At 39.2% G+C, this 16527-nt stretch overlaps 1 protein-coding gene across 7 annotated transcripts in view; it reads right to left on the reverse strand.

Moving 5' to 3' along the window:
• Nucleotides 1-16527, reverse strand: part of SOX5 (SRY-box transcription factor 5) — a 636847-nt gene that overhangs the window by 412553 nt on the left and 207767 nt on the right. For 2 of the 7 annotated variants that reach the window (XM_051784937.1, XM_051784939.1), the window contains exon 1: nucleotides 8286-9712. The exons of 3 other annotated variants lie outside the window; for them this stretch is intronic. The gene's annotated coding sequence lies outside the window, so the exon portion shown is untranslated. Of the gene's footprint in view, nucleotides 1-7938; nucleotides 9713-16527 lie in introns of those variants that run through there. 2 more of the 7 variants (XM_051784938.1, XM_051784933.1) reach the window with 2 other exon arrangements.

Genomic DNA, 16527 nt, shown 5'->3' on the forward strand with positions numbered 1-16527 from the left:
CAGGGTGGAAGGCAAGCCAGCTCCTCCAAAAACCTGTGCATATTACAAGTCTTCATGACATTTGCTTTCTGATCAGGATAGACAATACATACAGAAGTCAGCATTGTCTCTACAATCACACATTTGTTCAAAGTAAGTTTGTAAGATCCTTACAGGCAGCAAAACACAGCCACGGACAGCCAAGCACTTACCAACTGGAGTCATACAACGTTTTGAAAGCAGCACTGGAAACACATCTCCCACTGAAGTCAAAGGAAGAGTGGTTGTTGTGGGACTTGGACAGGTTCCTAAATTCTCACTTATCTGCCCGATACTTCACTGATTTCCAGACATCCAGCGCAGAGCACCCAAGTTTATGTGACTCCCTTTGGGGACAAGCCAGCCCTGATCCATGGCATCAGACCTGGCTACCACGGTCACAGCGGGGAGGAAAACAAACCACCAGCACTGGCGCCTGGACTGGGGAAGAAGAGGCCAGCAGCCAGCAAAACACAGGCATCCTTCTTCAGTAACACCACTCACTTTCAATTCTCAGAGAGAGTGAATCCAGCTGAGGTCAACTGTGAGCAAAAAAAAGGATTGTGTTTTGAAATCTGCTGGGTGATGTACAGCACACAGCACAAATTGGGGCTGTCAGTCTGATTTCCAGGAGATATCACCATGAATACTACCCCAAGCAGACGGCTACAGGTGATGCTCACACTATCATTGACAGTGTGCTGCCTGGCTTGCAGATGCTCCCAGTACTCAAATCTGCCAGAATTTCACTGCACCAAGTTGAGTCTTTAATAATTGGAGATAATGGGATGGAGCGAAAGAGAGCCCAGCAGCAGTAATGCTGTTGTGGTAAGGTTTAAAAAAGTTTACCAGCAAGTAGTGATTGCTTTGTACAGGCTCCTCAGAGGTACAGGTGATTCAGAAAATGAGTGTGATAACAGAATTTAAAAATAGCTCTTTGAGGATGAGGAAATTCGGGGGTTTTCAGTGTTGCAGTTTGACATTGTATTTTCAGTGCATTGGGCAGAAGACTGAACTCTGAAACCAAAACTTTGCAGATTTTGAGAAAGTGTCTTTCGGTGGTATGGCAGTGCTAGTTACAGAAAAACCACGAGGCACCAGTATTTCACTTTTCACTGACTAATCTCATTCTTACTCAGAGATGCAGTGACTGAAATCCTTCTCACCTACTGTGTAGCAGCTTCTCTGAAATGAATTTGCAACCTCAATCTAGATCCTAGTGGACAAAAAAAAAAAAAAAAAAGAAAAAAACACCCCACAAGCCAAAACCCCCTAAAGCACTTGGTATTAATTGGCCATCCTTGCTGGTGGTCTCAGGACTGAGGCCGTGGGCATGGAAAATGAACAAGCTCCTGACCTTCTTCTGATCCTCTCCACGAGGGCTGAGACAATGACTGGGCTATGCACTGCCATTTCCTATTTAATTAAATGGCTAAATGGAAGATTTCCTCTGTGGCTAAATGGGAGGTTTCTTTTTCCAGTGCTGCTCTCAGTCTACTAACTCTTGCAGTCACTTAGGTTGACTGTAACATTTAAAGGAAATAATTCACCCCTTTGGTTTTTCTAGCACAAAGGAAAGGATACTGCAGCAGCACCGCAGCTCAATTTATGTAGAGAGAGAGATTTATACATGTGTCTTTCCATTTGCATCATTCTTTTCTTTCTAAAGGGCCAACCCATTTCATTATTCCCTTTAAAACATAAGGCACGTTTACCTCTAATCCCACTGTAGAGAACTTCTTAAACACGAGAAAAAGTTGTTTCCATGTAAGATGTACAAACTTCAGCTACCTGACGGTGATGATATATGCACATTATATAATACATACATGTGGAAAACAGCCTTGATGTGACAGCTGAGTCCTGAGGCATCGTAGTAGTCACTCTGTGTTTGAAAGACAGCTTCTCTACCAAACCACTCAAACAGTAAAATGAACACAATATACTCTCCAGCTAGAACTATGCCCTTAAGCTTCAGTTGGAAGAGGAAAAGAAAACTTCTCATTGAAGTCTATTTTAATTAGGACTGCAGAGAACCAGTTTGAATGAAAGCCTGCCTTTTTTTTTTCTCCCCTCCTTTTTTTCTTTTTGAAACCCAAGCTAGAGTTTAAAAAATTCTTGGGTAGGGTGAAAATCAAGTGAAAAGCTGAAGTAAACTTGCATTTGAACGTCCTTTAGCTGAAGAAATTCCTCATAAAAACTTGGATTTAGGGATGACAAAGAAAGGATGGGTTCTTATATTCAGTCTGCTTCTCCCATATGATCTGCAGACTGGCTCTGTCATAAAAGCTAGAAAACACTAAACAAGTTATACAGCATTTGCTTAACTGACAAAATATTCACTTATTATTACTGCCATTAGCCTGTTCTTTTTGATTTCCCTATGTATTTGTTTCTCAGCTATTTGGATGTTTAGTATCCTGACATGATGTGTCTCCAAAGCTTTGTCAGATGCTATCTTTCTAGATTAAATACATACAGAAGGATATGCTTTTATATTTGCCTGTGACAACTGCCTTGCTTAACGATGGACTTCCAGGAAGGTCACAGAACCTGCATCCATCTGTGCATGCCATAACAGCTCTGTGGTACCTGCCTAGCTCCACTCCTGCCAGATTTAATAATTATGAAAAGTTTGAATCACAGCACAAATACCTGGAAAGTAGATGCTTCATACATGGTGTGCACCCACCTGCCAGCACTCGTGGGTGCCTGGAATACCCTCAAACGTTTCAAGTGAGGGGGCTTTTCCTATTTCCCTGACTGCCTGGGGTATTGACCTCCCCCATGTGTCTCAGGGTCATATGCTGTTACTTTAAATACAGGCACCTTGGATCAAAGATTTTAAGCTCATTTCTGGGCAAGGGGAATACAAAGCCTATTTAAGCAGATGCAAAAATTATTTTCAACAACAATGCTGCAGAATTCAGCGAGGAGCTGAAACAACAGAGCCGCAGTACCAATCCAGCGCAGGCATAAGGAAACCGTAATCATATCTAATTAGAGTTAAAATAATGTTTCCCTTTGAAATGTTTAATTAGCTCTGTTTTATTACATAAACATTCTTGATGCAGAGCATACTGAGCTAGAAGAGTCTGATGAGTTAAACAGTGCAAAGTGCTCAGGCGCCCAGTGAGGGGCAAAACCTGACAAGGAGTGGCTGTTGTTACCAGATGTCTGGACCATCAGTGGAGCCATGATGCTTGCTGCAAACAGCAGGCTATCATTTCAACCTTTGTTGCCTCTACTGAAGCCTCCCATCGCGCTTTCAATTTAACAGCATCACAAGGAGACAAAGAAATTTCTTACAATATGCCTTTCAGTTCAGAGACAAATCCCATTTAAACTTGTTCAACCTCTCATAACATATTAGTTATTGTTGCCAGTCTGCATGTCCTCTGGCAACACACTACTTGTTCTGGAGGAGGAAAGCTTTTTCTTTTTTTTACCCCTTTTTTCTGTCTTTTTTTTTTCCCTCCTTTTTTTTTTTTTTTTTTTAATTCTTGCCCTTCAGTTTGATAAAGCAAGACCAGATTTACTGGCAAACTTACAGCATGCTTGTCACAAGCTTGCAGCAAATTTAATTAACCTTATTACAAATATGGTTTTCTTGAAGATTACATCACAATCTGGTTTCACATCGCCTGCTGCTGATTCAACATATTCTGTGCTTTGGAGAATATGTTCATTTTCTGAAAAAGGTCAAAATGTTAAAATAGCTAAAACTTCACTATTTCTTCTGAGTTCCTGTTCAAATCTTGTGGTGTACCAACACTTTGTCTTACGAGCAGTGTTGTTATCTTGCTGTGTGCCAATTGTAGACGGGTTTACTTCACAGAACAGTTTACATCCCTTTAACAACAGGGATAGCCAGATGATGGAAAATTTGCTGCTAGTTTAACCCCTCATTAGCACACTGGGACAAAAATCACTAGAAATGCACAACTAGAATTAGCTTTGCCCAGCAAACTTGTAACAGGTAGCAGTTACTAGCATAATTTAGAATTTCAGCTGAGTAAGGAGTGAGTTAAGATACTACTTCTGCTCAGGAACACTGACAGTGAACACTATTTGGTCAAGATTAGCAAAAGAATTTAATAACTTTTTACAGTCAGTATGAGTTTTTAAACCCTGAAATGTTTCATTAAAAGATTTTTTGTTGTCAGTTTCCAGAAACTAGAACAAGAAATTCCCTGTGACAGAGAATGTTGGCATAAGATTTCTATCGGCATACTTCAGACTTTAAAGAGCTGGATAAACATCTTGATTGCTTCCTTGAACTACACCTGAATTTAGAACCTTTAACTATTTGCACAGACTGAGTTAGTCTCACTGAAAGTCTCTGCAAAAACTCTGAGAGAAAGATGATTTCTTACATGTTTATTTTTTCATGTAATGTCAAGAAGAGGAATGCCCTTGTCCATATTCACTGAATAACAAAGCAAGACTTCACAAGCTGATACTCTGTTATGGCGTGGGAGGAAGCAGAGGAAAAAAGTCACAGCATCTGTTCTAAAACCCTCTTTAATAAAGTATAAAGAGAGAAGGGGGTGTAAAACAAAGACACCTTTGCTAATGGCTAACTCTGTAATTCTATTAGCACACAGGTGTTATCAGATCAGTGAGCAGCAGGATGCAAAAAAAAGATTATGCGGGGGGAAAAAACAAAGCAAACATTAGCACAATAGCAGTGAGCCAAAACCTTGGCATATTCGATATTGTTATGGCTCCCACACACCATACAGATAAGGTGGTTGACCAATATAGTACAAGAGCATCAAAGACATTCCATGGAAAGCAGCTGTGCCCTGGAGAAGATAATCTGCAATACAGAATTACGTGTAAAGGGTCTAAACACCCTCTATATTAGCTTTTGTAGGATAGCAAAGTGCTGACTCCCACATGACAAAGAATGCTTTTTGCCTTTACACCTCTGTGTACATCATATATATTTGGTATTATTTAACTTCCATATGCTTAAAGAGAGAGGTTTGGAAACTCAAGTGAGAACACTTGTCCAAGAAAGACAAAAAGGGTCTGTCTACCAAAGTCTCTTTTTATCCCCTGCAAGAGAAAAAATCCTCCAATAAAACAAAACAAGCAAAGCTCTCCATCCCATTCCAATAACCAAAGCCTTTCACATTGTTCTGCTAAACTCAATTAATCTGTAGGTAGTTTTAACACTGCCATGCCTGGAGATGGTGCAGTATTTTAATGATTCGCTTTACAACCACATAATATAAATATTACATCATTTAAACAGGACTAAAGTCCTTGATTCTCTCAGTAAAGTATATACCATTAGGAACATATTTTGAAACTTTCTGCAAAATATCCAAACAACTAATTAGGAAATGAACAATCCAACTAAGGAAGATGCTCTGCTGAGCCTGTTACTCAAAAAGCAGCAGGAAGTGGCCAGGGATGTGAAAGTCAAGAGGAACCTCAGCCACAGTGACCATGACATTCATGATTTTAAGCTTCTAATAGGAGTGAGGAAGACAGGAGAACCATGCCTTGGACCGCAGGAGAGCAGATTTCAGGTGGTAGATTTTTCTTGGATTTACTTGTCAGGATCCAACAGAGACTGCCTTGGAAGGCAAAAGGGCTCAAGAAGAGCTGCTTGATTTCCAAATCACAACTCCCTCAAAACACAGATAATCTATTCCCATGTGTAGAAGGTCAAGTCTCCACCCTTGCAAACATTCAAAACCAAACTGGACAACCTGCTGTAGGAGGTTAGATAAGTCACTCCAGAGCTCCATTCCAACCTAATTCTAACCTATTCTGTAATTCTACAGTTGCATGAAATGTGAATCAAATTGGTCTTTTGCCAATTAAAGAGAACACAGAAATATTCCATAATTATCTGAATTCCTTTCAGTTGTTTGTGAAGATTGTAATAGCTCCAACATTGAGTGAGTTACTTGGCACATTTTTACTTCTATTTCTAACAAAGGTTAGACCATCTGATTATTTACTCATGTGCTACATGCCCTATACTGGTGCTGTACACCAAATACCTCCTTCAAAATGGGGTAACATAAACCCATTTACCATCCCAGCACTGCAAGCTAATTTGGCCATGCAGGTTATAAAACAGAAATCTTTCTTGAGGAATCTGTGCCTAAAAATCAGCAGCTCACCAAAGCTTCCCCTGCCCCCCACTTTTAATATGCTTTTTTTTTCTGAAAGCCCTTACATAGTGGTGAATTCTGCTTTTTACATGCATTAAATCCTGTTTAGATATACAGGTGGTTTTGAGAAGAATATTTGCACTGTATCTGGCTTTCCCCTTCATGGTCCCTGCAAATCCACAAAGCTTCATGGCAATGGGATAGGAAGGTTTCTGCAAACTTGACAGCACATGGGAGTTCACTACATTAATTCCTTCCTTCACCCAAATTGGAGCCCTTCTTCTTCCTCCTTGCAAATTTCCAGGCAGTGTGACAGAGGAGAAAATGGCAGAGGGGGAACTGAAGCAAACAGAATAAATTCACTGAAGGAAACAATCAATGCCCATAGGTCTGGGCTTCCACCTGTTGTTTTTGGGGATGTGTCCAGTGCACAGGAAAGGACATGAAGGGAAGCTTTTTCTCTCTAGTAATTCTATACAGTGCTTTGGGGTGCTACAGAATCAAAGACGCCATATATAAAGCTTTGATACTGTTATAAAAACACCAACATCACATCCAAAATAAATACTTCAAGATTTATAACATTTCTGAGCCCTCAACTCTTGGGACACAACTGGAGACCTTTAGATGACTTGCCCACTACTACTGTTACCTGAAGTCCTAAGAGAAAAGGCAAGAGCACTACTGATTGCATATAAACCAGCAAAACCTGAAAGGTTTATAGCAGCCAGCTCTCTTATCACAATCCTCTATGGAAAAAAACACCTGTTTATGCTGGCAACAGATGAAAAAAAAAAAAAATGTCTCTTGTTCAGTAGGTGCATGCATTATTATGGCACGTAAGAGACCTGCACACAACTTTGCTTACAATTCTCAAAGTTAGCTGAGCAGGGAATAGCTTCTCCATTCTTCAAAAAACCCCCAAAAAACTGTGTAATTTCAAGCTCTTTTTAAGTTCCAAAATGGGACAACTCCAGCACTGTTAAAAGTATGACATATCCAAGCAAACAGGTAAGTCAACTGCACTTACACCAGCAGTTAGAGCCTTCACTCTGAGCATAAGACAGTCTTCAAATTGCTACCTTAATTGATTCAGATTAAGGTCTTTATCTCACACACTGGGAGCATGTGCTGGGTCTTTCCATCCCTTCTGTTACAGCCAGACAGCCCAACAAGTGAGAGGCAAAGGCTTTTATTTGTTATGAAAGAAACCAAAAAGTAAGTCTAAAGTTTTAGTCAGGTAGGGCAAAAACTTATCCAGATCAATAAAGCCACAAGTGAGTTTTCATAGGATTAGAATAATTTACAGATTTTTTTTCATCTGGTTTTGAAGAGAAAGTAGAACCTGGAGGTAAGAAACCTTTCTCCACAAAAGTTTCATTGAACTTGACATATTCCAACAAAAAAGTATGGTTTCATTCCAAAAACTCCAGAGGAAAATAAGTTTTATAGATTAAAAAAAAAAAAAAACCAAACCTGTGACTACCTCTAAACTTTAACCTTAAACTGTGGCAGATACAGACACTGTGCAATGATTATATCAATACACAGAATAAAGTGTAAGTGAACAGTTTTAGGGAGTGTGCAAGCAGCCTTTTATTAACTTGCTAATAGCAAGCTGAAGCAAAGGCAGGAAAGGGATGAATTGGAATTTTCAGTGAGTGTACATAGCAAATTCCAGAAGTATTATTAAAATTCATGACTCAAAACACGAAACTTAAGATGAAGCACTCTCTGGTTAAACGTCTCAGTTCATATAAAAGTAGAAAGAAAAAAAAGTTACCTGATGGGAGTCAGGAGATGACACACAAAGAGGGAATCCCGTGACAGCGGCCACCTTGGAAATTTTCTGCCTCAGACTTGATGATCTAAAAGAGCACAGCCCAACCTTGCAGCCTTTTCTAACCAAGGTTGCGGGGCCATGTGCCACACATCTCGTTCTGCACGACACCCACCATCCCCACAGCAAGTTTTCCAGCCTGCAGCTCACCCCTGAAATGGTCCCAGTGTACACAACAAAGAGGGCCACGGGCCAGAGGAACTGTCCTGGCAGGTGGGGTGTGCCCCACAGGCTACAGATTGCTTAATGTACTCCACACAGAGGAAACAAACTGTTTTTGCAACACTCACTGATGTCTTCAAGAACAATGCATCTAAAACCAGCTCCTCTGTCCTAAGCCAAGAGATAGGGAAATGCCCCCTGTGGTAGTTTAGTCTGGGCCTTCCTTGGTGACCAGTTTGTAACCAAGGAAGTGGCCAGACTACCCGGTATTCCCTACGATTTTTACGTAAGCTGGGGTATAAGAAGAAAGGAGGAGAGGCCTTTGGCTTCTCTTTCCTTCTGGTGGCTTTGAGGTGCGGGTTTCCCTGCTGTTAAATCCGTCGTGTTGGGGAGTGAGGCCTGGTAAGGCCTTGCCGACCTTGGGAGGCGGAGGTTGCTGGTGATCCTTCCAGCGCTACTTTCTGTACGCCCAAGGAGAGTAGTAAGCTATTCTTCTGCTAATTCTTTTAGTTGCTAGATCTTGGGCTATTGATTGTGTATATTTTGGTTTTGTTCCTTTTCTTTTCCTTCCCCTTTCCCTTTTGAAGTTGTACATATATTTCAATTGTATATAAATATAAGTGTAAATATATTTACATATCTTGCTTTAGCTGCCTCTCTCTTGTCTCAGTTCTCTTGTTTTTTTTTTCTTTTCCCTTCGTTTTGGCAGGGAGCCAGCTTCAAACCACCTCACCCCCACACACCATTAGGGGGATGTTCTAGGTAAAACTCTCTCCACTTTATCCTGTGACACCTGCGTGTAGCATCAAGATGCACTGCTCCCATCCTGAGCTGAATGCTTATGGCATTTCTGGTAGTTCAAGCAACAAGGAAACACAAAAATCTTGGCTGCTGCTTTCTCATTTGGTCCTCCCACAAGCCAGGCAGTGCCAGTGTTCTTTGAACAAGGCACCCTGATCAAAAGTGGAAGAGGTTTGTTACACAAACCATATATTAGTTTGATATCTACTGAAAGGAGAACTCAAGGGAAGTACATCACCACCCAGTTATATTCAACAATTTTTCCCGCTAATGGAAATAAAAAGTGATCAGATGGCTGCAGAGAATTGCTACAGTGACATCTGTTGCACATAAAATCTAAAGGCTAAAACTGAAGATAGCGGCAGAAAAGTTAATGATGAGAATTGCAAAGTCAGCATCTCAAAAACTTGGAAGTACTGTTTTCTGTGCAAACTGCATTTCATACTGCATGGACAGTGCATATTCTAGTCCAGGACCAAGTGAAAACTGTAAACAACTTGAGTATTTTTGACTACAACCTGGGAATGGTGAACTACTCGAAGAGTGAAATGGCTTATGATCTACTGCCCTGAGAGACTGATGAGATAAAAATATCACTGCTCTGTCCTATGCCAGGCTTGAGCAGCTTTGCAAAAGAGGATGCACTGGAGGTCAGTCAGCAAAAATCTGGAAAACTTGAATGAACATTTTGAGCTACTGCTTCGAAAGGTAAGGATGACAATTATCCAAAGAAACAAACTTTCCAAAGTTGGACACAAATAATTTTTCTGTAGTCCCCCTCTCCATAATGCCTGTGATGAACTTTTCAAAAGAAAAAAATATCAACAAAATTAAGGTAGAGAAGAAACAGTCCTATACAAATTTATAAAATATTTCGATTCCTTCCAATCAGAACTTTATAATATGAACAGCTTAATAAATAATAACAAAAAATCAGATGAAGAGGTACTTTAACCATCTTTAGATAAAGAAAATGATTTTTACCTTCCTTTCTTCACTTCCATTAGTGATTCCATCAAAAAAGCTAATCCAAATTTTCTCCAAAAATTTGATAATTCTATTTTGACATTCAAACAAGAAAAATAACCTTCTAACAAAAACTTAATTTTTTAATTGTTTTTCTTTTCTATTTTCACAAGAGTAGCAAGATGATTCAAATACAGTGAAAAAGGTTATTTTCATGATATATACATATGTAAATTTATACTGCTCTCTAAAAAAACTGTTTTGTCAGGAAGATTCAATAGCTCCAAGGGAAAAACTCCAATCTTAAGTTTTCTGGCCCAGTTCTTCAGGACCGTGAAATTTAAACAGAGTAAATAAGGGCTGGAAATCCATGAGATTACTATCTATTTATAGTAGAGCTCAGTAATGTTCAAGCACTTCTCATTAACATGACAGTTACATCACCTCTGATTAATATTTTTGCTATTATTTCTAGTTCCATTATTTCTAGTTTTGTTGAATAAAAATGTAACATCGGTATTACTTCAGATTTATAGGACATCTTTCATTGCAAAGTGATTCTAACATGCTTTAAAAAAAATACCCATTATATATTGTTATCGGCTCAACAATGCAATGAGCCACCTGTGGTGGGCAGGTGAACAGCTGATGCACAACACAGTGAATAAACTGAGTGGAGAGAGAATGGAAATTTTGGTTGGCATTAAAGCATGACCTCAGCCTTACAGAATAGGTCAAGGATTTTTTTTAAACCCCCAGAGAACAGAAGTCTCAGCCTGAAAGTTTGAGCACAGAGAAAACAAAACGGTTGAGTCACAACTCTAAAGGTAAACCACAGAGATGATTTACACTTGTTGGAATCTGGGTTTTGCTCTGAAGACTGCAGACCTTGATTTATGATGAGCTGTCACAGCTTGACTCAACAAATTGGAACTTGTTAAAATAAAAATTTAAAAATTCCTTCTCTCTGTAATCGGTACGAGAAAAAAAAAAAGTAGAATAGGATATTGCCTACATGAGTCCTTGATGTACAGAACTTGCTATAACAGCTGCACATACTTTGACTTCTCACTGATTTTAGCAGCCCTCACACTTTAAAACCACAGCTCAAAGCCATGGACCTACTGTATTATCACAGCAGTGGAAAGGGCTTGGATGAAGCGTTTCAATAGTTACTCAACTACAAGGACAGCATTCAGCCCTTGCCTTGGGAGACACCAGCTCTGTGATCACTGATACTGACAAACTCAACCATTTATTGCTCAAGAAGGATTTTTTTAAAGCTTTTTGTCTCTAATGTAGGCAAATGAGGTCTGCAAATATTCACTAGAGTCAGGCATGCTGTGAGCATCGTCTTAATGAGACCATAAGGATGCAAGCAGGAAGAGCTATTTCAGCAGGTCTAAAACATAATACCCAACAGTTAGATTTCTTAATTTCACCTAAGTGTGAGCGACTGAAAAGTAGAGGCAGAAAGCATTTAAAATGAGGAACGAAGCAATACTGTAGCTGCCACCATGGATTTAAAGAAGACAGGATGGCTTTCAAGAGTTGACTGAATCAAGTGAATGCCCCAAATAAAACCATGGTATACAGTTCCTTTTCTCTTTTCCAAACAATTCCCCTTTAGAATTGTTTTGACTGTTCAAGAAACATACTGAATGCTCTCTACCAAACTCCACATTTAATGCTTATTAACAGGCAGAATATTATTTATTCCAGGAATCATAGTTGCTAGTCAGCACCCCAAACAACTACATCATTAAGTTTTTCTGAAGAATTTCTTAAAATCACAGATGTAAGATGCAGAATAAGAAATGTGTACCAAATCATCTGAAGACATCACAGAATTCCTAATCTGGGCTGGAAAGGATCTTGGGTGGCCTCTAGTCCAGCCTTCTGTAGAAAAGCAGGGTCAGCTCAGCCCAAGCTTTGCAGAGCTTTATCCTGTTGGGTCCTGAAAGCCCCCAAGAACAGAGATTTCACAGCCTCTCCGAGCAACCTGTCCTGCCACTAGACTGTATCATATGAAGACATTTTTCTTCATGTCCAGTCTGAACCTCTCTGATTTCCATCTGTGCCCATTGACTTTTCTTCCTCTCACCTTGCACCATACCGAAGACCCTGGTTTTGTGTGTTTGCCTTTGTAAATCCCAAAACTGTGTTTAACCACAGTTAATCAGAATGACTTATTCATTTAAAAGCAGCTAAGGTCATCTTTTTGGTAGATTTCAGATTTCACTGAAAATTTCTTCATGATAAGAGTTCACATTTTTGCCCCAACCCCCCCAAAACCTCATCTACCTTGTGACCAAAATAAAGTGAGCTGGGGCACGGGTGGGAGGGGATAGGATGGAGGTACCTGAAATAAATAAATAAATAATAAAATAAATAAATTTTTAAAAAGAGTTATTATTTTTAAGATGTTCTGTCAATCAAATTAGCTACTATGTGATGTAATTCACAGTGCAGTTCTATTACAGGTTGTTTTCCATTCAAGGATCTCAGGCATTTTCCAACCAACACGTCATACATTTTGTGGCAGGAACACAGAGAGCAGATGGGAGCACAGGTCTGGTGCAAGGTCACACAGCAGGGCTGTGGGCACACCAAGCACAGGGCAAGGTGATGGTCTGCCAACACCCAGTCCTGTGATTTAAAGATGGTATTACCTTTTTTTTTTCCAGTCCTGATGACAGCAGGACTTTGTTAGACAATTTTCTACTGAAAGCAGTATTTTACTCAGCCTAATAACCTCTGATTCTCATCAATATCCTTACATAAATAGAGAAAGAATGGCATCTTTGTGTCTGTACAACCAAGATCCTATTTATACTGAAATGTATCACATTACTATAGGGTCAAAATGTGCACAGTTATCACAGATAAAAAGAACAGGTGTTTTCTTGGTGACTTAATAAAGAAAGAGAATTAGAGAAGGATTTTAAGGTTTAATTAAAAAAAATTAGAAAATTGTTCAAATTTTACACTATAAGCTGAAAATTATACAGTGTGTAATACCACATTGTGAAAGCCTGTGAAAGTGATGCAGTAAACAATTCTCATTATAATGTGGAGAGAGGGGAAGCAGGCAGCCGTATTCTTTTCCCTCCAAAGGCTCCAGCAGCAACTTTCCTGCTGGATATTTCAACATGGGAACAACTGCCCAGCAAGGCTGCACCACTCGAACTTGGGAGGGAAGAAACAATCTTTTAGACAAATACCAGCTCCTTTTTAAGTTCTGGAGAACTACCACAAGCTTTCACCCAGCTGTATCAATTAGCAAACAGCAGTGTGGAAGAACACCTTCATGAAGCAGCACTTAGTTTTCATGTACTTGAGCATGAAATGCATCATGATACTAAAGGTGCTGGAAGATCCTTACAAAGCATTTATGACCGAATCGATTTCTCTAAGTTAATTAACTTGACTAGGCTGAAAACAAAGCCAACACACAAATCATGCCAGAGTTTGATTTTTAAATGAATGACAACAGATCAGCAATTTTTACTTACTCCTTTAACCTATGGACAACTGAATACAAATAAAATCTTTCTCTTATAAAATTCAAACGGCAGAACTCTATAACAATGTTTCAAAAACATTCACCAACTCCTATGCTGCTCAGGTCTGTTTTGAACATTTCCTTACTCATCCTTTAAAATAACGCATGCCTTGATCTTGGCATAACTATGAACTGTATAAACAGAAGAGCAGAAAACATTATTTTCTGAAAGTTCTAAAAAAAAAAAAAAAGTAATTTATATTTCTGAAAATCCAGTATTTCAAAAGTTTCAAACTAACGTAAAATAAAAATTCCTATTACTACTTAACACAGAAAAATAATTTAAATTCTATGTTGCTTTCATCAACTTATTCCCCCTCCTTTTCTTTTTTTTTTTTTAATTTGTTTTTTTTTGGTTTGGTTGCTCCTTTTTTTAAATTTTCATTCTCCAGGGGAAAACACTTTTTACCCTAGGACATCAGTATAAGCCAGCATTGCCTCTCAATTCTCTCTCAAAGAACACGTTTCCCTATGAGGTTACCACTGACAAGGGAACACTCAGCCAACAGCTTTGATGACATTACAGTAAACAAAACTATTTGAAAGACATCAGTAAGTAAAACCTGGGACCTGCCCAATAAACACCTTTATTCCATCATTTCACAGGTTGTAAGTCCGCACCAAGTCCACTGTGGTTCTCTGTTGTTACGAGCAACCTTTTACCACTTGTTGCTTCACCTTCTGCTTGAACTACTCACGCAGCACGTGAAAATAAAAATGCATAAGGAGGTTAACTAGGACTAGACAAAAGGCTGCAGAGCTCAATCAAGGCAGGCATGGATCACTGTCTTCTCAATAACATCTCTGTCCCCCCCGCCCGCCGCCGCACACACGCACGCGCTCCAGCTTCGAGCCATAAATCTTACAAAGTCACTCAACTGACAGCCTAATAACATGAAAGAGGTATCTGCAAACAAGATGGTTTCAAACCACTGCTGGTGACCCTGAACAAATCAGGGCCCAGTTTCTTTTGCAGCCTGCGTTTCTCCCCTTCAATCACTTAACCGGGCAGATTGATGTGACACCGCAGAAATAAACTAAGCTCCCTCTCGCACACTCTCTCTCTCCCCGGCTCTCCTGCTTTCTGCCGTTCACTAATGATTGGATCTGTCTGTCCATATACAGCAAAAGTCCAATGCTCAAAGTCCTTTGGGTGGCAGAAATGCAACCTCCCCACAACATCAAAAAAAACCTAACCACTACCACAAAAAACCCCCCCCACATTTTCCGCTGCCTTTTGCGTTTTCATTTATTATTTAAGGATTTCTTCTTTTAAAAGAAATATAAAAAGCAAACATGAAAAACAATACAATCCATCTCTCCGTGAATAAAAAGGTCTAATACCTCGTGAAAACATGATTGCAAATTGCACCCTTTGGGAACATAACTGGAAAACTGTAATATTTGGCACAAAGTCAGAGATGGGAGCATTTGTTTCAATCCCTCTCAAGCATCTCTATCTTTCACTGCTCTTTAAAGCCACAGCAGTACCTGAACCCCTCCTACTTTCTAACAGGGGTACAAGGAGAAAAGTTTGAAGTAATTTTAGAACACACACCCACACCCATGACCCCAAGTAATGAAGACTTCAAATGATTTAATGATGATGTTTTTTCATGGCAGAGAAGAACTATCTAATCCAGACATCCTAAATCTCGGGGTAATAACTTCTTTGAAGCAGGCAAAAGGAAAATCAAATAGCTGGCATGAAGAGCAGATAAAAAGCCACCAAAGCAACCAACTGGAGAGCCTCTACCTGTTATCCTGTACTTCAGGATTTCTTCAGGATGCTATATAGCAACAAGAAAAAAGCAAATAGAAATGTATGTATTTATTCATAAAAAATATTTTTGTACTCAAAAAAATTAAATATTTGCATTCTTAAAAATATAGATAGTAAAGTCAATGCAACTAGAGAGTACTGAGATGATGTCTCATGCTCAAGTTTTATCTTTGTTTTCAGTCTTATACCTGAAAGCCCGATGTTTAAGCATTGGTATCGCTGAAGAGAGAGTACTGGGAAGAAATTCTCCCTAGCTAACAGATCTTCTCCAGCAGGAGATGACTGAGATGGTGCTCATTGCTTCAACAAGGGTCATACCCGATTGGAAATGCTGATTTAATATTTCCTACTGAAATTTCAGAAGAATAATATTGGTTATAAAGCTCATATAACACTTTGAAATCCCTAAATCTCGCATCTGAACTGTATGACATTTCCATTAAAAGATCTACTAAATTTAGAGCTGATATGATTCCTATGCAACCCTCAAGCCTGGTGAGATTTGCACTTCAGTATTCTGATTGGAATATTTGTACTGATAAATATTTTAGAATCAAGAATTTTCTCATCTCTTTCCTTTTGCCCACTAAAACAGAAATGACAACATATCGATAGATTTTCATGAAAAGTAGTCAAACTCACTCTGCTCCTTAAAGTGTTAATTTGACTCATTAATTTACAATTTAAGAGGGGGTTTTTTCCCCCTCATACTGCTTCAGGTGGGTCACACAGCTTGTTTTATATCTTTGCTTGCATATTATCAGCCTCCCATTTAGGAGAGACTGTGATATCTTTCCTCTATCGTCCCAAAATTGTTACTGTGCACTCCCCAGACACATACACGCTCCCAAAACACCCCAATGAAATCAAAGCCCAGGAGAAGGCTATCAAGAGGATGGGGAGGAAAAAAAAAAATAACAAAACCAAAGCCATCCTAACCAAAGCTGTGAGCAGAGGAAAGTTCTAGTAGCTTGTTGTACACAAAAAAAAAAAAAAAAGCAAAGGAAATAACTAAAGAACATATATTGTATATGCAGCCTGCTGAGAATGCTATTTTTCAAAGGTCCTCTGCCCAGGATGGCCTATTTGCTGCTTTGAACTTATTTAATAACATTAAGCAAGAACACTTAACTATCTAAAAGAAGGATCAGTGGCATAAATCAGACATCATTTCACATATTTCAGGATCAAAGCTGCAAGGCAACATGATTTGTGAGGACGTTTGAACAGCTCTAATATATCACAGTTCCTTTTG

This window comes from Manacus candei, unplaced genomic scaffold, assembly GCF_025592945.1.
Source record: "Manacus candei isolate 608988 ecotype Guabito, Panama unplaced genomic scaffold, ASM2559294v1 h1tg000018l, whole genome shotgun sequence".
Lineage (NCBI taxonomy): Eukaryota > Metazoa > Chordata > Aves > Passeriformes > Pipridae > Manacus > Manacus candei.